The 23380-nt window shown below is 43.8% G+C and overlaps 1 protein-coding gene across 4 annotated transcripts in view; it reads right to left on the reverse strand.

The window, feature by feature from the left end:
* LOC112570442 overlaps positions 1–23380 on the reverse strand; it is a 140860-nt gene that overhangs the window by 44129 nt on the left and 73351 nt on the right. For 2 of the 4 annotated variants that reach the window (XM_025248859.1, XM_025248860.1), the window contains one exon: positions 22082–22173. The gene's annotated coding sequence lies outside the window, so the exon portion shown is untranslated. Of the gene's footprint in view, positions 1–1960; positions 2535–22081; positions 22174–23380 lie in introns of those variants that run through there. The other 2 variants (XM_025248858.1, XM_025248861.1) reach the window with 1 other exon arrangement.

Here is a 23380-nt window from a genome sequence, read left to right on the forward strand (position 1 = left end):
TACTAAAACGAGGCATTAGACGACATAGCTTCCGGTTTATTCACATTCTTTGTTATGGCTCGCCGAGACTAACAGGGAATCACTTCGCAATAGGCCAAGAGTGAGTCTCGGCATACAGACATCAGTCCATCAATACACGTCCATGGTTATACATGAACTCATCCCTCCATCTTATGTAAAGACTGCAATATATAGCGACACACGAGCACCACGAAAACACCAAGAAAGAATAGCATAAAAAATGATTTAGGACGATTATTCAAGTAAGCAACTTCATTGTATAGAATATTCAATCTACTGACACTTTGTGAATCTCTTCAAAACGGAACAAAGACAAAAACTGAGGCGCTCATAAAGAACGTTAGAGCAAATTACCATTATATACTTTAAATTTGTAATAACAACATAGCAATAAATGTTATTGTTACAATAACTAAATAATTAAGGCGGAAGAGAACGAGACAAAGGTGTTTGGTTTGATAAAGAATTCCAAAAACGAGGTGACAAATGCAGCCGAGCCGGCAAGCTTGTCACGTGACTGTATGCACCTGCATTTAATCAACAAACAATGAGCACGTGAGCGGCAACTGGCCCCAGCGATTGACAGGACGATAGACAAGTGCCCCCTGTCCCCGTGTTATAGGGTTTTTCCTTTCACAGAGAATTGTATAGACAGATGTCTGCCTCTCACTAGCGCCACTTGAGGACGACCGTTGGGCTGTTGTTGGTCAGCCATTTAGGACCGACACGACGGCGAAATTTGAAGTTGCGCGCGCAGTAGGAAGTCGCCGTTGCATGTAGCAGCTGTCCTTGAATCGAAGTCATAATAAATGGCGCGAAAGAATCGATGGAGGGAGGTCCAGGTCTCGTCTGGCTTTGGAAAATCGGTGTGAGCGGTCACATCCCGTGGTTTCTTTTCACATCTTTCCCTCTTTCCATTTAAAAAGTTATGTGACGCCTTACAACACATGGATTTATTGTAGAAAAATAATACCGCTGATATTTTCACGGTGTAAGAAAATAGGTATGCAGACAAATAGTTTTATTAACTGTCTTCTTTTTGTTTAGAAATTTTCTTCATTTAATGACGGAATCTTTTTTGTATACACATTTGTATTTTGGAGCTTAGCAACAAGACACCAAACACGAAAATAGTAGAGGATTTGTCACATACTGTCAAATATTTTGCATTAAGTGGAATGTAAAACTGTTATTATCCGATACAGTGACGCTGAGGTCCGGCAGCCGACGATTAGCTGTTAGACATGAAGCTATATTAGCTATTAGACATAAAGCTACTAGCTATTAGATATAAAGGGGAGAATAAAAGCAGGCAAACTAACCATAGTCCGACGGGAAGAGAGACAGTGACAAAAACAATTCAGTCTAAGAGTCATGAAAAAAATTGAGACTTTTTTTAAACCCCATAAACTCCTATTTCTCATTAATATAGAAGTTAAGCACAGCCATAATTTAATGCAGTTGAGTGTTCTTGATCTTCAACAGCTTATCTAATATCAAAGGTAATGTGGTCATATTGTTACAGAGGAAGTTTAGACAGAGGTAATGCAAGGTGAAAGCGAATAAGCAGAGATAAAGAAGTTGAAAAAAATACCCAGAAGTTCTTAACAAGGTCCAATAGCAAACGTGTCGGGTGGCTGCTGGAAAGCCTACAACTGCCAACACACAACAACTGTAACCCTCTTTCTACAGCAACGGAACATCGATACGCCTGGGCGAGGAGCCCTCGACACAAGCCGCTGGTCTGACTGCGCAGTGACAAAGCAGTAAACAGTCGGCACACCTCCACAGGAACACTCACGCAGGTGTGGGTGCACTCCTAGCTGGCGACTTCTCCCACCCGAAGTTGTGTAGCGGGGTGGCAGGAGTGTAGTGAACACAAAGAACACAGGGTAAAAAAGTGGATAGAAAACAGCGATTCTTGAAAATGGAAACTTACCTGTTAGAAGTTTTCAAGTCGAGCAGCACTAAACACTGTTGTATCACAGAATTATTTTTGTTTTAAACCAACACATTTCCGACAGAGAATTTCGTGGCTGTCAGCTCAGGATCATGTCATTGTTGTCTTGAGCGGATCACAGGCTCAACATCCCCCAACAGTACAACCATTCACGATACTAATCAACACCAAGCATGACAGCCCACGCTGCAGCGACTCTCGCATGCTCGGTGGAGGAGGAGAGGCAGACCCCAGACATCACTCGCACGCTCGTGTTTATACACGCCGCAAGGAGAGGGACCGTGAACGGTCTGAGGGAGACGACGGCAAGGCTGGCAGTGTTGTCTGCTACCCCGAGCACACACACACACGGCCAGCCACAGTGTTGTCTGCTACCCCAGCACACACACTCACACACGGCCAGTCCGCACTGCTGGACGGTCGGGACGCGTGTAGCTGCTCCCACCACCGCGTGGCCACGGAACAGCGATGAGCGCGCGCTAAAAGCTCTTGTATCTGGCCTCTCACTCGCACAGATCCCACCGCTCGATATAGCCTCGGCGGCTCTGTCGGTGGCTGCAACACGGATCGCTTCCCACCTGAGGGCGCGGAGCCCGCCAGCGTCACTGCCACCACTGCCGCCGCCGCCGCACGCCGGCTCTGGCGACTGCAGCTTCCCCCACCTTCTGAGCCCTTGGTACGAACCGGGTGGGGTAAAGACAGGTTTGCTGGTTCGCTTCTCGTCTCCGCCGAGCGAAGGATTACCCTGTCGCGAGGCTTTTGTCGAGCATGTAAACGTTTGGTTATTGTTCGGACATAGCCGGAGAAGTTTAACCGTGTAAATGTTTATGAGTCTTTGACAATAAAAATATTTAACTTGTTAAGCGTGTGTCAGCTCCTTGTGCACAGCCTGTCAACGAGATCAGCCCAGCGGCCAGCACTACAAACCGTTGATAACGTGTTATTTGACGTCAATACACTCATGACTTTCCTAACAGAATTGCTCCTATGACATTATTTCGAGACTTTCTTCTCATAACTATCCCCTCTCCTTTTACGGGTTTTTTTTTCTTTTGTGTGTGCATGCAAGTGCAAGTGTTTGTGTGTACAAACTATATAACTGCATGAATATTTCAGGGTACGTCAGTTAACCTCGTCAGTTCAGAGACTTCTTGATGATTTTAAAAAAATACGGAAATAGACCACAGCTAGAGGGGGGGATTAGCCCGAGACAGAGACATCACGGCAAGAAACAGATGACACAGGACAGCCAACTCTCACTGTTTTGGTTGAGGGCGGGGGATAGAGGGACGGATATTGTGTGAGGATGTAAAAGGGTTTTATCAGTTGGCCACGAAACTGATTTCTTTCATCTTGTGCTCTCTAGTCGTCCTGTGGGCTCAGCTCCTCTATCTTGGTGCTGGATCTTCTGGGGCACGGTTTATTAATCACAACACCAGACGGCGCTCGCTCCCCCATGCCACAATCAAAGTCTCCACCATGATCAAGCGGGAAGCATGACCACTGACAGATAAGTTTCATTCACATAAGTTTCCTCTTCACTCCACTGAGTGGCTCATATTGAAATATTGCCACGTCCTTGATAGAAAATGGTATGAATTGAAATAATGGAGTTGAAATAATCACCAGTTTCTCTGTTTCAGCCTTCTCTTTTAAGCTTTTGGGTCCGAAGAGACAAAGAGTGTCTGAATGCAGCCGACACCAAATGGCAGTTACATCATTTTTACAAGCCTAGAGGCATTTTCTTCGATGTATCAGCTTTATAGAAATAGAACCTGTATCACCGATCAACACGAAGCCATAAGTAGATTAATCGGTTTTTAATTAAAGGAAAAGACAAGTGAAATGTAAAGTATGGATCAATCAATCAATCAATCAATCAATCAATCAATCAATCAATCAATCAATCAGCTTTGCTGTACGGATACCAAATTGCACCGCACGATCCACAGATCCAGAATGTTAGCTTTCAACGACCGAGCCAATGAAACTGAAAGTGAACGATGCGCTGAATGTGTTGATGATATCACTTAAAGCTGTGATTGTGATTGTGATTGTAAACCGCTCGATTTCCAGCCAAGCATTTTCAGCACAAATAATTCAGAAGGTCAGCATCGCCGAACTTGCCATTTCACTTCTTTTCCTATAAGAGCAAACCTTCGATTGTCTGAAGCAGTTCCAGACAAGGACGGCTCAGTACACTGCCGACACCAGCACCCAGCACGTTGGTGGGCGGGACATGGTCAGCGGGTGGCTGACGTCACTAACTGCCTTTTAAAGTGCCGCCAATAGCTGCATGCGGACGGAGCGTGCCAGCTCAAGCGTGGAGGAAAGGCAAGCGTCTGTGCACGGGTGCGCGAAACTGCATTCTCTCGGGCAGCTGTCGCTAAGCATCCGGCGCCGGACGTGCGTGCGTGAATGTGCCTGTCCTTCCTCCTCCTGTCTTCCCGTGCGTGTATAGATCTTTATGTATGTGTGCGCGCGTGTGTTGTATGTCTCTACACGCGCATGTGTGTTTGTATGTGAGTGTTTCTGTAACCCACGTTTACCTCTGCTAAAGGTATCGGTCTACTGAGCAGCTCGTTGCCATGGCTCTGTCTCTGCAAGCCTCTAGCAGTCTAGCTCATTGTGTACATTTGTTATGTCGTTCTTACCACAACCAGGGACCGGGGAGGAGTGGGGCCGAGTACCTGGTGAAGGATTGCTCCCTCGCATGCCGCCTCGTCTGGCGGGCTCTAGGTGCTGGCCATGTAAATTTTGTCTCAGCGACAAACAAAAGTTGTCTGGTATTTAAAAGAAAAGGTTAAAGTTGTTCAGAAGACACACCGAAGACGAGCCTGAAAGAACACGAAGTTATGGTCTGCGACTACTTGACCCATCGTTCTCAAAAAAAAAAAAAAAAAAGAAAAAAAAAAAAAGATGTTCTTGTAATCAATTCGCCTGCCTTCGACCACGAAGTAGAGAACATTCAAAAACAGGAGGATGAAAACAATCTCCAGACGATCTGCGCCTGTTTTCTACGCACCCATTGTCCTTTGTTTCCCTTGGTCCTCGCACCTCTCCTCCCTTCCAGACTTGGTCACGTGCCCTCAATGTTGTATAATGGAAACTGCTTTTGACAACAACCTATCGCCCTTCATCTTTAGGAAGCTTCGGCAAAACCACAGCCATGATACACCAAAACCTCGTTAGCCGGCACTGTATTTTTTTTCAATGATAAATATTCAGAAAGCACGAAATTCTAGTCGATTCCAGGCGCAGCTCCGCACTAAACGATTGATAATGATAACGGAAGAAGGTTCACTCAACTCTAAAACCACACTAAATGACTGATACGAATGACAAGAAAAGCATTATTACAAGATACAACAGAATGAACATCACCAATAACATTATCTTCCAATTCATAAAAACTGAAGAGATTTCTAGTTGTCTCTCTTCTTATCACACACTCACGCACAGGGCCAAACAAACCTCTGGGTAGTGGTCAAATAAATCAACCACAAGTGTAGCTCGTCTCCTTCGTAGTGCAAGAGAAAAAAGTCGTAAATATAAGATTTATAAACAAGTAGAGGGGTTGTGCAATGATAATCCTAAAAACAGCATGTCGAGTGCTTCGGTATTAACATCTTCCTCTGCCTTTTGACACAAAATACGGTCCCTTTCTAACACTAAAATTAAATACTTGCAGCCAAAAATGTTAACTAGTCCCTGTAGATATGGTTACTGATATCTTTCTCTTAACTCCCTAACAAAGCCCCCTAAAAATTAACAAACCCCTGATCTCGGATTTTCTCTTGACCTTTCAAAGATTTTAATTTTTAGTAAAGTTACACAAAATACAGTTTTAATAAAAAGTGTCTTTAACAAGGCACAAAAGGAGGTTAACCGGAAGAAGATCAAAGAGAAGTAGACTAATCACTCGGTGTTGATTCACTCTTGTGGACAGAAGTGCCGACACACAGCAAGCCCACAGAAAGGCCAGGCGGCGCCCTGAGCGACAACTGCCGCTTCCGTAAGAACAGCAAGAAAAGCTGCAGCACTGGGAGGGCCTGGCATCACAGCAGGCAAGAATTCTGGGACACAGACATCGACAGGCCGCAGGGTGTAAATAATTGACGGTTCTTTATTTACTGTGCCCCTAGTGCGCATGCCCAATTTAACCACTCGTCTTGCTTTTCAAAGATCCCGTCTCGCCTTAGTGGGCGCGCTTGTTCACATGAAGAACTCGGCAACACGCTGGGCACGGTCTGCCTGCAGCTCCTTGAAGGCCAAAGAGCGAGGGCAACAGTGGTATCCGTTGGTCTGAATGACACGTTGTAAATAAGTAGGTAGGTATATCAGTATTGCACTGTAAACCCTTAATGAGCACGACAGTTTATAGACACTTACACTATGTGCATGGGCTGTACAGGATTGTTTGGACATCAGTATCTCTAACAGATGTGTTGTTCAGTGGAGTTACCCATGATCACTCTAAGCCTTAAAAAGTCTAGTTTTGGCTTTGAGTTTTTTACTTTTCTTTTTTTCCCCCAAACTGCAGTGTCGTTTATTGGACACAGGTCATGGCTCTTGAAACGGAAACTGGCATTTGTGATCTTTAACAAGATAACTGACTGTCGTGCATCTGTCAAAAACCAGATGATGATGATGATGATGATGATGATGATGATGATGATATGATAATGATGATGATTATTATTACTTCTTCTATCTGGCTAAAATTCCAGCTTCCTTTGTCCAAATGCTGAACGTTTTCTGTCGAAGTCCAGCTTGTTGTGAAAGATCCAAGTTTCTGTTATTAGCAAACATGTCTTCTAGTTGTGTTGAGATGAAGGGACATGGAGAGAACACGGACCACGAAAAGCATTTTCAATTACAAAGTTGATTATTTCTTTATATTACCTCTTCTTTCATCCTCAGCGGCCTAGTTCCTTTACTTGTGATGCTATTATTTCGTAGGTCGACATTTGTTGTAAGTCAGACATGACAAATAACGGAAGAAAATATTGCAAACTGTAAAAAATCGAGATTGTTCACAGCCAATGCTGCACAACATTGTCGCAGTCAGCTCGCGTTGTCTCAGAATCACCAAACGTCCATAAAGGGGTACATTGTACTCATGTTATTTCTTCAAAAGAGATTTTATCAGAAACAGAGCATCTCCTGAGCACTGCAGTTGATGCGTGTTGATATTGTGTGTATATGTGTGTGTGTTGCTAGTGAGGCCCCCTGCAGTGGCTAATGACCACAATTGTACCCCTGCTCCACACGACTCCTCGCATGCCGCTCGATTGCTAGTCGTGAGTCTTGCGCTGCTCGAGGGAAACTTTAACCCCTTCCCAGCATCCTGGGCGTCATGCAACAATCCCAGTCCATGCCGTGCCGCCACTGCCAGGACTGGGAGGTGGCTGGGAGCAGGGAGGGACGGAGAGGATCCAGACATGCCTCAGGGAGTGCGCAGTCCGTTATCTGAAGCTAGCAGCCCCCCACTGACCCCAACTGTTGGCGGGATGAACAGTTTTCAGGCAGGAGGATAACTTCCGTCTCCGTCATTGTGAACCTCCAGTTCCCGTAGTGTCTGTGCCAGGGCAATAGAATTTGGCCTCGTCAGTCGCTCTTCTTCCGCTACCGTTTGGTTAAAGTCGTTTCCCAGTGTGACTCAAGTCTTTTCCCTCAAGTTTTAGCTGTCGAAGTTTCCGGCTGACATCCGTCAACAGAAGTTCGATATGTCTTAATATGGTCTGTGTGTATATGTATCAATGCAATACATTTACTTTAAAGTAACGAACACGATACATTTCTATAATGATGCCATTTCTTCAAGATGTCCTTACTAAAAATAAATCTTTATGTTGTACGAAGCTCTTGTCCACATTGTCTCGCTTCTGAGCATGCGGAACGTGCTTAATCCTGAATAAATGTAACGGGCACTTATGTCTTAAAAGAGGCTTAGAATGTTAAACTATTATTTAAATAAATGCATTTTCCGTTTCATTCCCTTGTTCATAATGTCTTTGTTTTTGCATTTTTCAAGACATGCTGTTTCAACTAGCAAAGCGGATTACTACGATTATTTTTGAAACAAACTTGCATGTATCCTTATGAATTAATGATGCTTACAAACAGAATGGAAACAAAATCCATCTCAGCAAATACAAAAGCCATGTTTGAAACAAAATTCATTCACCGAACTTTATTGTTTGTATTTTAAAGCAAAAAAGTGCCTCGCGCGACGTGTCCAAAGAAGGATACACGAATACCCTTGGAAACACTATATGTCTAAATTCTTCCGATCAAATTCAATTCCAAGCATTAAAGTATACAGTTTTCCCTTTCTCCTTTAAAAAAGGCGATGAGTACAGTCCATCTCCCCAGAACATGCACTTACTTCGCACAAAGATCAGAGAGGAAAAAAGGAACAGAGAAAAAGTTAACTCTGCTTCTCTCCTGGCAGGATCAATCTTCAACAAAGGGTTCCATATTCTCGCCTGCTATTAAGGGGCTGTATTGTCATCTGTGTCTGTGTGGAGGTTACTCAAGCTCTGGCATCTGTTGCCCGCCAGTACACAAGCCGAGTTCTCCCACTCACAAGACAGGAAAGAAAGTAGTGCGGCCATCTCGCCTTTAGCGTAGACGATGTGTGTGAACAGGCATCTGCCTGGCATGTCCTCCCACATGTAGAGCCTGGCATGTCCTCCCACATGTAGAGCCTGGCATGTCCTCCCACATGTAGAGCCTGGCATGTCCTCCCACATGTGGAGCCTGGCATGGTCACCTGAAAGCCACTGATGCTGTTAATGGGAGAGAGGGAGCCGGCAGGGCTACTGACCTGGCGGTCCAGCCTTAATTTTGCTGGCAGATCAGTGTACACTGTAATCACAGCAAAGACAAAACCACTCTTTGGCCTCAAAAACATGTGTCTAAATGGAACTTTCCTGACTGACACTCGGCGTGACTGTTCATCAAAAGAAAATGGACACCACTGATTATCCACCGTTATTGGGAATGATTCATAGGCATGCTGGTAATTAGCGACAAACCGAAACACGTGCATCCATTCGTGTGTGTGAACATAACATCATAGTCGATGGAAATTTCTACTGCACCCTGGGTCAACAGCCTCCATGGACTCAAGCATTTATTTGCAATTATGCTTTCCGCCATGTGCTTTTAAATGTATTGTACGCATAAACGCTATTTTTCGGAAATAAATCTTTTTCTTCTAAATGCTTCAACTAAGGACCATAAAGACACGACAAGAACCTTTTTTAAAACCGACAGATAAATATCTGCATAACCTCCCCATTAAATCTGTCAGTAGTTATTTTAGGGTCAAGGTCACAGTACAGATATCCGTTTTTTTATTACTTGGGATGCATGAAAGTCCTAAGTTACCGACTCTTTCTCCCAGCACACGACCCACGTCGCGTGCCGAATAATATCTGGCTTCTAGGGGCCATTAGGTCGGTGTGCGCATTGCCTCCATTTTCATTCTTTTACATTTTTTTAGTGAGGGCCTGGGGAAAATAGGAGCCGGTTAGGTTGTGATGCTAGAGAGAGCACTAAACTCCCTCAATTACAACCTGTGCGATAAAGGCATTAAAAATGGTAAAGAAAAGTAATGAACAATATTCAAAGATATAAAAACTACTTGGGACAAAAAAGTACTAAGAATATAAAAAGACATATGACAAGCATCTTCAGTACTTTTTTCCCTTGGCCAATGGAGAAAGGGAGGTGGAATTAATTTTTGGTAGGATGCATTGTGTTTCTGATGAAGTGAACCGATACGCTGGACGAATACAGAGAACAGGAACGGTCCCCAGAGGGCGTTAGTGGGAGGAAGTCGAGAGAAAGTGAGATGTAAGGATTGGAAGATGCGGAAGGGCGGCAGCCACAAACTTAAGGCGAGGAGTCTTTGTACCGGAAGTCAGAAATCTCTCCGCCGACTTCGTACGCACACATGAAGTCATGAAATAAGAGAAAGGTTGTCTCCGCCAGGAGGCGCGGCACAAGTCTCGCGCCGTCACATGTCGGAGGACTGCGTGTCACGCATACATTTCTGTAGATTTGGTCGGCTGTCTATGACAGGCGCCTGATCAGACTTGTCATTCAAACAAGGGATGCTCCGTGCTGGCCTGCCCTGCGAACAAGGTAACCTTACACCGGCGGTGGCCAGCGAGATGGAGAGTTCATTCCTTGTCCGTCTGCTAGTCTCTGGCGCGCTCGCGAGACCTGCACGTGATTAGGAAACTGCCAATCACCGCGGCACAGGATTAACGATTTTTACATCATAAAAGGGAGGAAACTGTCATCTACTAAAACTGTCTCCCTAGTCTCTGGCTATTTGTCTGCACACTCAACAAGCAAAGCCGAGTCAAATGGAATTTTAACGCAAGGCGGAAAATAATCTAACCTACACTCGGTGGAAACTGCCACACAAGTCATCGTAGAAAGTATCAAAAAAAAAAAAAAATAAATAAAAAAAATCGCAGAGAAGATGAATATTCGAGAATGAGGATGGAGGTGGAGAGAAGAAGGCAAAGGAAGATATTTGTTTCAAACAAAATTTTTTATTTACAATTTATACAACAGGTCTACTCGTATACACACTGGCAAATCAGTGACACTCTGGATACACAATCAGCGACACACACTGAGACTAACCTAACAGCTACTCCTACTACTTCAACAGCAACACGAGCTTCACGACTCTGACCACAGCGACACACGCTGACTAAAGGCGACACACGCCCACAATAGCTTCTGCTACTCTCTGTTTACTCCACACTACTCTCCGGCTACAACTGCGACTGCGACTACTCCTAACGCTCACTCTCAGGGCTTATATACACTGTACAAAGTTGTCTACTCGTTACACATGCGCTCTCTCTCACACCGAACATTCCAGGTACCAAGGCTTGTGTCAGTCACACTCGCTCACGCACTGACTAGAATGATCTAGGCGGCTGTCACCGGCAGGTCAGACGGGGTCAGATGCCACATCAAAGATCTGAGGACGCCGGGCGACACCTCGCACAGACCGCCACCACATTAACCTCGTAACAACAATTATATTGTCAAAGATCCTGACGATGTGATGTGCGTGTTTAATTATTTGTCTGTTCTGCTTCCGTCCAGTGAGTGTGAATCTCACTGACACCTTGGTCTATAAAAATCATCTGGAAGAAAAACGACCTGCAATTACATTAATTTTAGAGCCACAGGAATGTTGTCTGTCTTGTGTCTCACGTGTCACAAATACAGGGCAATACAAACATTATGGTCTGTCTTATCCCGACAGTGCACTTGTTAGCGCGGGGGGCCCATCAGGCGTTGGGCCTTGGACGGTCGTCCCTGCTCACCATTCCCTATCGCTAAAGTCCTCTTCACTAATCTCGTTTTTCCAGGTCCTTCACAGTGGCTGAATCCACATCCGAAGACGACAGGGACAGCGTTACCACGATCGCTAAGGTGTTGGATCCATCATGGTGTGGGCAGTTAGATGGAGACGGCTTACCAACTCATTGTCAAACGACGATTTTCCAGCATCAAGAATATATCACGTTTGCTTGTTTTTAGTTTGTTTTTTCTTTTAGTAAGTACTTTGAGCCCACGTATAACTGTGGGAAAAAGCGCTATATAAATAAACATTATTATTATTTTTAAGAGATCAGTATACTGAGAGAAAGAGATAGAGAGACAGAGAGAGTGGGGGGATTATATTTCTTTTTCTTGCCCTCTTGGGTTTGAGAGGAGGAAGGTGTATAGAAAAATAAGAGAAGTGGCGACGGATGATAATGTGACCTAGCGCCCCTCAAGACCTAGGCGATAAATAATGAAGTGGTAGCCACATTAAAACACGTGGCCAGGTCATTTCCCTTACTTAAATACTTGCTCAAGTCTCACACTATTGAGCTCAAAGATTTTAGCAAACGAACAAACCATTAAGCTGCTCTTAGTTTGTTACAAAAATGCATGATACACAACGGCCACCTCTACTCTTCCAATGATGAGACTGGCTAGGTGAGCTTGCCAGCCCTCGCTGCTCACCCACGTCTGCTCGGCACGACGAAACACAAACATGCACATATTTCACAAGGACCTCGGCAAGATCTTACACTGCTTTTCTATTGGCCAAAGGCCTATTGATATCCGCAGCCCGGCACACAAGGCTGAAACTTGACTCCCATCTATTAGGAAGACCCTGGCTTACGTTTCGTGCCCTGCGCAGCCCCAGGATCACCGGACAATGGCGGCGAGGCACGTCCTGCAGCCCCAACAGCTATCAGATGGCCCAGCGTCTTCTCGCTCTTGTTTAATCGGATCGATCGAGCCATGATCGAGGACTTTCCACGACACGGGTGGCCCCATGTACAATGATTTTCGAAGTACGCAATACCCTTTTTGCTGTGGAAATAAAACTCTATTGCTGGACAATTGAAAAAAAAAATTCCACACATTTAAAACTGGATTTCATGCTGCTGCAACTATCTTGGTCTAATATTCCTACTGTTACCAGTCACTTCCCCTTTCATTACTTCCATTTCATTTCATTTCACCACTTTTAGATAAAATGACAAGCTACCTTTTACCTTGACTGTAAAAGAGTATTTAACTCTTGTTGTCGAATATTTGACAAGGCCTTACTTTGTTTACACGACTTTGCAGAAACAGTTTACCAAATATATTCAACAATCTGCATCCAGTTAAGACGATGCTTAAGTGTTATATTTATTTCTTTCTGCACACTGTACAGTAGTTAAAATTCTCGCATGAATTCTCTTGGGTTGAGAACCGCTCTAAAGAGGATTCAGTGAGGGCGTAATAAACCTCACGACTCTTCTATCATTTCTCTTTCCTTTTTGATCTTTTCTGGTTTTTTTTGTTTTTTTTTTGGGTGATATTAAGGCCGCGGCGGGATGAAGGAACGGCCACTGGTGGACAGTGCGCCGGGCAGTGGAGAAGGGATGGGAGAGTGGTTCGTCAGGGAGTGGAATGAAGGGTGGATGGGTGGGAGAGAAAGATAAGAGAAGCTGCACCATGACGCCATTAGCGAAAGCCCACTATCAGGGTCTTGCTGAAGATGAAGGCTAGTGTCGAGACTAGAAAGCCCAAGCAGTACATTCCGAGATGTAGGCACTAGCCCTGATCGACAGCAGCTACAGCGACTGGGAGGCTGCCGTCTGATGACAAGGCCGATAGATTTTTTTGACTTTCTTTTTTTTTTTCCTCTCTTTAAGGTTCCATCGAGCGTGAACGGCGTCGGGAACACGGCAGAAGCCTTTCACAGGCCTGGAAAAACCATCACAAACATGCAAGAAAGACAGAAAGCTACGGTGCAGTGTCTGCATGTGATTTTTCCGTTCCATCTATGCAACCCCTGATCCACAACGGTGTAGTCTTTGACCGGGAAGAAATTCATACATTTACACATAAATCTGTGTACTTCTTGTAGTCTGGCAATAAGCACTTGTTGATCCATATGAATCTCATCGAGATAATAATTCATAGAGAATATGTCTGAATTTCCTAAGTTAGATGCTGCCAACGGAGATTTTACGTTCTCCCTCGATCCTGATGATACCTCATGCTTCCGTTTCTTCGCATCCTCTGATGGCCTTTTGACCTCTCTTCATGACTTGCAATAAAACTAGAAAGATATCACGTGAACCAACAAAAAGCGTTCCGCTTGAAATACTTGGGCTATCAGGTGATTTCATGATTGCCCACTTGCTGTAATTATCCCCTGCACTCACATATCCTTTTCTGTCTCTGTGCCCCTTCCCTCATGCCCGTTTAACCGATAGAGTGTGGGCCGCCGGGGTTTGGTTTAAAAACTTAGGACAGCGTATCTTACATTCCCTTACAAAACACACTTTCATTCAGATTACATTCACTGTACACAAGTAAACATTCTGTAGCAAAAAGACAAATCACCAGAGATTTTTAACTTGTTCCAAACATAAATATTGAGTCTGCTAAACAGGAAGGAGGAAACCTGCAACAAAGAATTCGTCCTTGTCTTATTGTCATCTCGTAAGGACAATGACACGATGGGTTTCAGGATTCACGTGCTAGCATACCTTTTACAATTTTATCTTATTTCGTTTGTTTTTTTTTGTTTTTTTTTTTTGAAGGAGGTGCTTGCTCGTCAGGTATGCTATTTTTTTGTCTCGCTAAGGTTAATAAACTTTTTTTATCAAGAGTCAGAAAAATTAGTAGTCGTAAAATGCATCTTACCTCGACCAAGTTAGCAAAATTCAAGACAAACATAAGCAGAGAGCACAAAAACCAGAAAAAGGAAACAAAGAAAGAATTAAAAATAGCAAGAAGGAAAAACCCAGATGGCCCATTTCAGCAATTCAGTTCAAGAGGGCGCGGTTAAGTTGGAGGAAGGAAAGGGTAGAAATAGAGGCGAGTGAGCGAAAGCGGGAGGGAGAGGAGAGTGGATGTACAACAGAAAAGGAGGAAAACCTGGCGCTAGTTTGGAGTTTTATGCCAAGTGTACAACACCGAGTCGGGGCGAGAGAAGAGAACATTCGCCTGCTTATGACACGAGGAATGAATTGCGTGCCATGAAATATATGTGCACCTACTGATACCCATATATATGTACACCTACCTGATACCCATACTCATGTCGGGGGACAGTGTGCAATGGAGGCTATCGGTCAATTATCTATCTGAGCTCTGTTATTAATGGTCTTCCCATAAAGCCCTACCTCTCGAAACCAAGAGTCCTTCACTGATTGTTACAAACCATTTGTGATGCAAGCCTTTCTATTTTCTTTCCTCGAGTGATGGAAAAACGAGGCAAAAGATGATAATGGTAAAAGTGAGGCAAAAAGAATAATGGAAAGGAGTAACAAGGTGCCCCCAGTAACAATCATGTCCTTTATTTTTGCTACATTCTCGATTTCTGTTAAAATAGAATGTTTCTTTTACCAGATGATGTGTCTTCATTTAGAGCTATCAAAACAGGTCTTTAGTGTGCGTTTTCAGTTCATTTTCACCGATTTTCATTCGCTTATAAATTGTTGTGGGAGATTTTTAAACAAATGCAATAAGATCAAAACAATTACGGGTTATTCAAGTCTCCAGTTCTTCCTCAGTACTTTACTTCACGACCGGTTTTCATTTATATTCCTTTATCCAAAACTATAAATGGCCTCTCAAACTTTTTGTGAGTAGTGCATTAGGTTTTATACTAGCAACATTTCTGACCTTCCTCAAAATACAGAGAAGAAAGAAAACGAAATGCAAGACAGTGAAAGTGAAAGAAGAGATGTTAAGAAAGAAGCTGAATGGATGAAATGATTACAGACGCACTTTTGGAGCCTCGAGGCTTGCAATAATATTTCGTCCAATCATCCCATTATACTAGAGGACAAGAGGCAGAGAAAAAGCTCAGATTAATCCTGGTAGCTGCGTGTAATGCAAAAATCTTTTTGCAAGCAGTGCAAAGATACAGGTTGACATGACCCTGACAGGTCTGCGACAACAGGAAGAGAGAGAGAGACTGACATAAGTGATCGAAAAGTTACATAAATGTCTTCACTTAGCTGGAATCGTGTACATAACATTCGATGAATGAATATTCTGAAAAGAAAGATATCTACACAGGAGAACGAGCGATTACACACGCATTTTCTTTGGACACCCCATCTTAATCTTACCTCAACGACTAGCATAGGTGAGAAATGAACAACTGCACCACTTCAGCATCACCATCGACAGCAAGACAGAAATAGCAGACAGTAGATGACATTTGCTTACATGAAGTTTTTAACATCTTTTACAATCTTAGACACGACGCAAGGGAACAGATCCCTAAAGTATATAAGCCGCTCAAATAACGGTAATGGGGAGGAGCATCTAGAGTTTCTGAAGCAAATGCTCACTAATTAGGACGTAGGCTAAGATAAGGTAAGCTCCACCAAAAAGCTTGTAATCCAGGTCTGACTTAGAGCAGACGGATCTTAAGTCTTACATCATGCAGCTGGCTCCTAAGTCTTCCGTCTCAAGACAGGGGCTTAAATCTCCACAGTCTGCGTGTCAAAAAACAACAACAACAAAACAACAAATAACTATTTTTGCTTTAATGCTGCTGAAAAATTGGAGAAAAGATAATTATTCACAGCGTACCTGATCTCTTCAAAAACATGATTAAGAACAAAAACTAAATTTTGTTTTTTTTTAAATAAAAATTTGTACTTTTGTACTGTCGTTAATTTTTATACACAATTTGTTACATTCGCTGAATTAAAACAAACATGTTCAAAAAAACAAAGCAAAACAATAATGAAACCTTACCAATCAACTAAGCAAACAACCAAACAAGTAAATGGAGCAGCAGCAATGACAAAAAGTATTGTGTAAATACAACAGTCTGTTCACGACAGCCCCGCCATCTGGAGACTAGTTTTAGTAAGCCGAAGAGCCTCAGATGGCATTAGTGTACATCGGGAACACTGATCGACCTTAGTTTCGACAGACCTCTTCTCTTTGATCTTCTTCTCTATCTCTATCCTTCATCAGAAACGGAGCAGATCTTTAACTGCTGCATGCTGATAGCGAAGCACCTGCAGCATCAGAGCGACCTTTAGTGCAACTTCATAGACTTAGAAAGCTTTCGACAGGTTTGCACGAGGAGTGGAAGGCCGACAACATACTGGTAACAGATATTAGTAAAGAACTTAAAGATCTTACCAGCATACTGACAGACATTCCATCTGGAATGGAGATAAGCACTGATAAGAGCAGAGTAAGCTGGTCTGAACTTTGGTCCTGTGTCAGGTTGGATGGTAGTCGATGCCTTGGTGGCAAGAGAAAGAACCAGCTTGCGAACATCAAAGTTTGGACTGTTGGTCCTGCACAGCTGCTGGGTCTGTCCACGTGCTCACCCACCAACAAAACGACTCATGTACACTGTAATTAATATGTCTATATGGGGCTTGTCTATAATGATTTCTTTCTGTAGACATGTGCCTGAAGTCGTCGGTAGTGGTTGTTTAATGAGACATTGTCAGTTTGTGAAAGTGAAGGTAGGTTTGGAAAAACGATGTGAGCCTGACTTTGGTTGGGAAAACCGCTATTTCGATGATGATGTGAACCGTTCCAAAATGTTCTATCAATCATTTCATACCTCGGTACATCAAATCAGCAGAAAGTGGAGGCGGCAATGGGGACATCTTTGGGTGTAGGGTCAGAAGGTCAGCTAGTCTGTGCACTGCCCAACACTAGTCCGCCATCATGACTTAGACTGCTGCGATTTCCAAGCTCTTCCTTTGTCTTTTTTCTGTCTTTGCAGCGTTCGAACAACAAACTAACGAGCTTGTGATTGGTCTGTAGACACGATACAACCCTATCATCCCCGGATCCACATCAAGCTTGTCTGGACTTGGGGCATGCCAGCACACTGCAGACTCTCATAAAAAACTACAACACTGCCAAAATGCAGCCTTGGGGATTTGTCTTTTTTGCTAATACTCTCTGAGCAGCCAGCTGATCCTACTTCTGCTATGGTTGCAGCAGCCTGCTTATCAGCAATTAGTGTTCTCTAGCGTGAGTGTTCGTGCGAGCTCGACCCTGTGTGTGAGAGAGAGAGTGTATGTGGAACTACTTTCTGAGAACCTATGCTCTATAGTCGAGCACTCTGCCGCCGTTTCGACAGCCAATTATCACAGAACCTCAAGAGTGTTTGAAATTTCTAGCCTAGCCTTGTCAAGAAGGCCAAGCTGTCTTATTAGGCAGGCGAATAAGGAGAGCAAGATAAGAGGCCGGCGACAGGCGGGTATTTTTGTTTGTTCTTTTGTTCTTTAGCTCTGTGGTTTTAAGTGCACAACATCCGCAGCTTCCATGCACCGGGCATTAGTCTGGCTTCTAGAGAACAATCTGCTCATGGTGCTTGTGAAAGGTTTAAGCCAGCTGTAATGACAGAATATTAAAGCCATCATCTAAAGACAAGATCTGATGACCAAGTTATAATGTTACTATGCTACAGCCATGTATTGTCCGAATGCTGTCGTCATATTCTATTTTTGTCTATCTATAAAAAGCTAAGGAAACATTTGTTCAGTCTCTCCTCTTTCACAGACTTGAACAAATAAAGTAATGAGAACATGAAAGCCAGTAACTAACACAAGCTCTACTGTTTTATACTTGGTGATGCACAGAGCGAGAGGGAGAGAAAGAAAGGTCGTATGGGATAACGAGGGTGAGTTCATTATGATACTTAGATAATGAATCCAAGCAAGCTCATTATGATACTTAGATAATGAATCCAAGCAAACTCATTATGATACTTAGATAATGAATCCAAGCAAGCTACATCACAAGAACTCATTTCCCGAAAAAGGCGTTACAGGCTCTGGACGGGGGCTGTATAACAAGCCATCCTGACCTGTCTCCTTTGAATCGTGCAACTTGGCTCTCGATCCTCGGTCAATCAGATGCCGTTGCGTGAATGTAGAGTGGTAGATAATTGTTTATCATTGCATTCAGACTATCCTTGCGTGGCTCCAAGCTATGCGTCATCCTTGCAAGAGCCTCCTTACTGGACAGGCTTGCATTTAAAGGTAGGAGAAGACGGATTGATCGCGCACACATTCCAAATGTTGTGTTTTTGTTTACGGCCCTCGTCTGTGGGTGGAGGGCGCGTGGGCATTGCACGAGTCACACGACCGAAACTTCGTGAGTCCTGGTCGTTGAGCGACCCGAGGCCCACACGCTGCCTACTAACCCATTGACAGTTCTCCATTTGCTGATTGATGAGATGCCCGTATAGATGGGTTTATGATAGTGATTATAATGATGAAGACGACGATATGGCGATTACGGTGCTTGTATTGCTGCTAGTGTTGGTTATTATCGGTGTGTGTGCGGATTAAACAAATAAATAACAGATAAATAGTTTTCTTTGAACATGAAATACTTTCTTCGGATTTTCTGAACTATGTCAGACCATTTGCCCAGGTGGTGATATGAAGAATGAGTCTTTAGCAGGTAGTTAGATAAAGTTTAGAGCTGTAACAATTATTTTTAGTGTGATACTATTATTAAACGGGTTTGTTGTCAGGTAGTGCAGACATGCGGCATATCATTTTTAAAAGGGTTATGAAGGAGTTTACTGCTGCTTACTGATATTTCTCGATATGAATCATAGTCGGACATCACCTGAGCAGGTTTTCTTTGTTCACCAAGGGAGTAAGTGAATGAGGGAATGCTAAAAAGGAAGGAGAATGCTGCGGGTGTCGAGGCGGGTTGGGACTCTGTCTGTCGCCGTGCCGTGGCGCCACTCTCGGTCCGTGTGCAGATCACCAATTACAAGCAGTCTTTGCGTGTCGATACATTACCAACAAGTTCGTTTGGCCTTTTCTCTCACAATATTTCCACACGCCATTAACTCTCAGCCCGCACATCCATCAGTGTCTCTCTCGTCCTCCATTTAGGCGCTCAAGCGCGGGCTGACGATCGATGGTTCGATAGTCCCCGATGATGTAAGAGAAGGACTGGAGGATGAGAGACAGCTGAAGGGGCAAAGAAAAGGAGCCGGCGGTGTTAAGCTTACTCGCCACGCAATGCTTTTGTCTCGTTCTCCTGAGAATTCCGGCTTCTCTGGAATTCTCCATTTTCCAACTGTACGTGTTATGTTTCGATCCGTCAGTGGTATGCTAGTCTTTACGCTGAACCTTTAGAGCAAACAGTATTTCTCTCTGACCCACAGATTACATTGTTGGGACCATGAAAACAAATCGAAGATATTTATAAAAAGTAGGCCATCTGGTTTTGGTAGCGTAAGTCCATCATTATCCCGGATACCAATCAGGCGATTAGCCGTTCACAAATGTTAACTTTTAACTAGTATTTATTCATTATCTATGATTCATTGTGAAGTGCTGGATAGATTTTATACTTCCTTTTGAATGTAGTCTGAATGTTGAGTCTGGATGCTTGTTATGGGAGCTGAGGCTATAAAGTCCCTTCAGCGCCGTTGGTGATGCTTTGGTGGTAAGAAGGAGCAAGGGTTAATGGACGGCGATAAACATCTTTGAAAACTGAGACCGCCATCGAACTTTCCAGCGGCTAGCCGTGGCTATCTTAGTCACAGGGCGAGATGAAGCTAGGGTGGACCTCACGAGACAAAGGAGACCTTACTTCTCGGTCGTCTGCTACGATGATAGGTCACATGTCATCAGCCGGAGCGGGGAGCCGCGTGGGTGCAAATAGTCTCTACAGGGGAGGTGGGGATGCGTTGGCGAAAATTAGGAAGTGAGAGACGGGAAGGTGGAAAGATGTGGATATGAGAGGAGGATCATCTTGCTTTCTCACACACACACACACTATTAAAACTGTTGAGACGACTGTTGTCTTCTGTCTCCTCTCTGGATCCAAGTCGACTTTGAAGTCTCCTGTTGTCTTGTGCTTTATGTTGGGCTGTATACCTGTGTATACCTGTGTTCTCAAGCATTGTATGACTGAGTCAATCGTTTTGACCTGAAGCTTATTATTTGTTTTGGCCATCGTGTGCGACTTCTTTCTCACTTGCTGGGTTGCGTGTCTCCGAGTTTCTCGAACGTTTTGCTTCCCATGCATGGACCACGCGCTCTCCGCGTTTTCTCATTTCTCAGCTCGCTTACATCTTTAGACTTTTAATGTGTGCGTGTACAGGACCTTGACTGCATTCCAGATGAGATGTATGTTTATTCTGCCTCTTGCTTCATGGATTTTCTCGACTGCTTCGTGATAACTCATATTACCTCGGTTCCAAAGTTAACGACCTTGTGTCACTAGCAGTTATTAGTATTGAATTTTCTTGCCTTTGTGAAGTGCTTTGAGCCTCTTCAAACGTGAGGAAAGGCATGATAGAAATAATTTTTAAAGGTAATCAGGTGGCCAAATTGTAATGCTTGAAGGACAACACGAGTGCAACATTTGAATTTTGTTGCACTCCAGTAATATTTGTAACAGTGAGTGTGGCTCAGTTACAGAAATCTGTGCATGTCTTCGAGTCAGATAAAGAAACATCAGTTTGTCATGTTCAAGAAGTGATGTTTTTTCCTAGAAAATGAAATGACTGATTTTGGAATACAGCCCATACAGCCTTTAAATCTCAGATATACCTTAGCCAATTCCCTACATCCCGAGTAGGAATCGAGGATGGCAGCTTTTTGGTACTCGCCAGTTGGTTTGGTCTCTAACCATCTTCACCGCGCTTCTGTTGTGTGGCGTTTGAAATCCAGCATCAGAAGGCATCAACAAGGTATCAACAAGACATCTACAAGTTCATACCCTGGCGCTGACACGGAAAGCAATCGGTGTAAAGTGGGAGCTGAAGGCCAAACAGCCCTTATTCCCTTTAACTTGGAGAAGCTGGGGCAGAAATGTTTAAGGCCCGAGCCCGAGTAAAGTTGCTGCACTAAACTCGGTTGACTCTGATGCAGACAACTTGCCGAAAATATCCATGATGTGCTTCTTTCAACGACCCAAGAGATGGGAGGAGGGTAGAAGGACACGAAGTGGCACTCAGGGTTATGGGTATTAATTTTAGATTTATGATAAGAGATGTTTGAAGAAAGAGAAGAAAAGTAATCCGAAGCAGTTAACACAAAATAGTGAAGAACGACATCAAGACGGAAATGAATGCAGCTGTCCATTACCGTCTGTTTGAGGTCAAAATGACCATGGTAACACAGGTAACACAGGTAATACAGGTATAGTGCACAGGTACCTGCTTATAGTACAGCTATTGCTTTGCAAACTAATCTCACACAATTACGAGTTGCACAGGCTATTGTATGACTGCAACTGTTTTCTTCATTGTCACGAAAACGAATCATATATTTGATTTTGTCAGTTAATGGGAAAGATCTCCATTTTTCTCTCTCTGCACCTCTCTCCAACCCATGCAATGTTTCTGAATGCGATAAAACTGAATGTTTTAAAAGCACGATACACTTTATACCAAACATTCAGCATTCTCCTTAATGATCGGTATTTTCAACAAGGTAAAGGTGTTCAGAACGCTGACTTAATGCACCAAAGACAAGTACCGAAGGATCTGAAGAGGAAAAGATTATCTAACGGCTTACCCACCTTCTACTTTGTCGTCAGACGTGCGTCCACACCATCCGCTCACCCAGTCACGTGTGTCTGGTGGACGAGACGCGTGTTCCTCAGGTGCTTGTCTGAAATAAAAAGACAGAAAAACTCGGGTGTCAGAGGAATAGGATTCCAATCAGTGTGTAGAGCAGCACTCGCTGTGTACCTGGCCTCTTTTATAAATGCCGGAGAGTACATGTGACAGAAATACTGACGACGTGTGTGTGTGTGAGAGAGAGAGACAGACAAGCGAAACACTCGCGGAAATCAAAAGAATAATTAAGAATAAATAACAAACATTTCACGGCTCACAGTTATTTGTTGAGATTTGGAGAAAGATATTATATTAATCACAAGACAGGACCAGATGAAATCACATGTGACTTCTCCTTTACAAATACATTTAGTTCATTATTTGACAGAAATGTGTGACAAGAATTTCGGTAGGATTCCGGATCTCTGCGTGGACTGACACGGGTACAGGATGTCCCTCGCGTGCTTTGATGAATCGTTCTCCTCGGCGCCCCTGCACTAATTGTCTGCCCAAGTAACTTGTCCCGCACTCATTGTCAGAGTAAAGAGCATGCTGAACCATTTGTTCTCTGTCCAGCACCGAGGACATCTACACCTGCTTACGAAGGCATTAGTTCTACAAGGCAGATGGGACTGGCGCACATCAAACTGTTGTGAAGGATCTGCTTGCTGGCGCTGACATGTTTCGCCTTTTCCAGGTCCGTTCTCAGAAGTTTTCTGAGCAGATGTCATTTTCATGTAATTGTCGTGGTATCCCGACATTCGGTGGGTCGTCCATGCAATTTATTGCTGTACATCGTCTGAAATCGCTCCAACAGTCGCTGAATGACCGAATAACTCACTCCCAGCCCTTGGAACACTTCTCTGCCGAAACCATCCCAAAGCCCTCCGGAGCCTGAGCACAATCCACTGGTGTCTAACCCATGTTTAGCCGCGTTTACTCCCCTTGAATACTCTTATTGCTAAACAACCCGTGAACACTGTTCATATAGTTCATAGGTTGCTGGTGCATATTGCACACGTTGTGCAATGTTTTATTCAGCAGCACAGTGGACATGGACATTTTCATGTCTTCTTAAAGCCTGTTGGGACACTCCCAGATAATTGCATTAAGAGTAAAACAAGTACAGCGTGCAGTCACCCTTAACACAAGAGAAAGATTAATACAGCGACAGAGTGTCTGGGAGTTGCCAGCATCTTTGTACCCAACCACAGCAAATAGTTCACATCGCCCATCGATTCCAGCCTCTGTGTTTGTGT

This window comes from Pomacea canaliculata, linkage group LG8 (genome assembly GCF_003073045.1).
Source record: "Pomacea canaliculata isolate SZHN2017 linkage group LG8, ASM307304v1, whole genome shotgun sequence".
Lineage (NCBI taxonomy): Eukaryota > Metazoa > Mollusca > Gastropoda > Architaenioglossa > Ampullariidae > Pomacea > Pomacea canaliculata.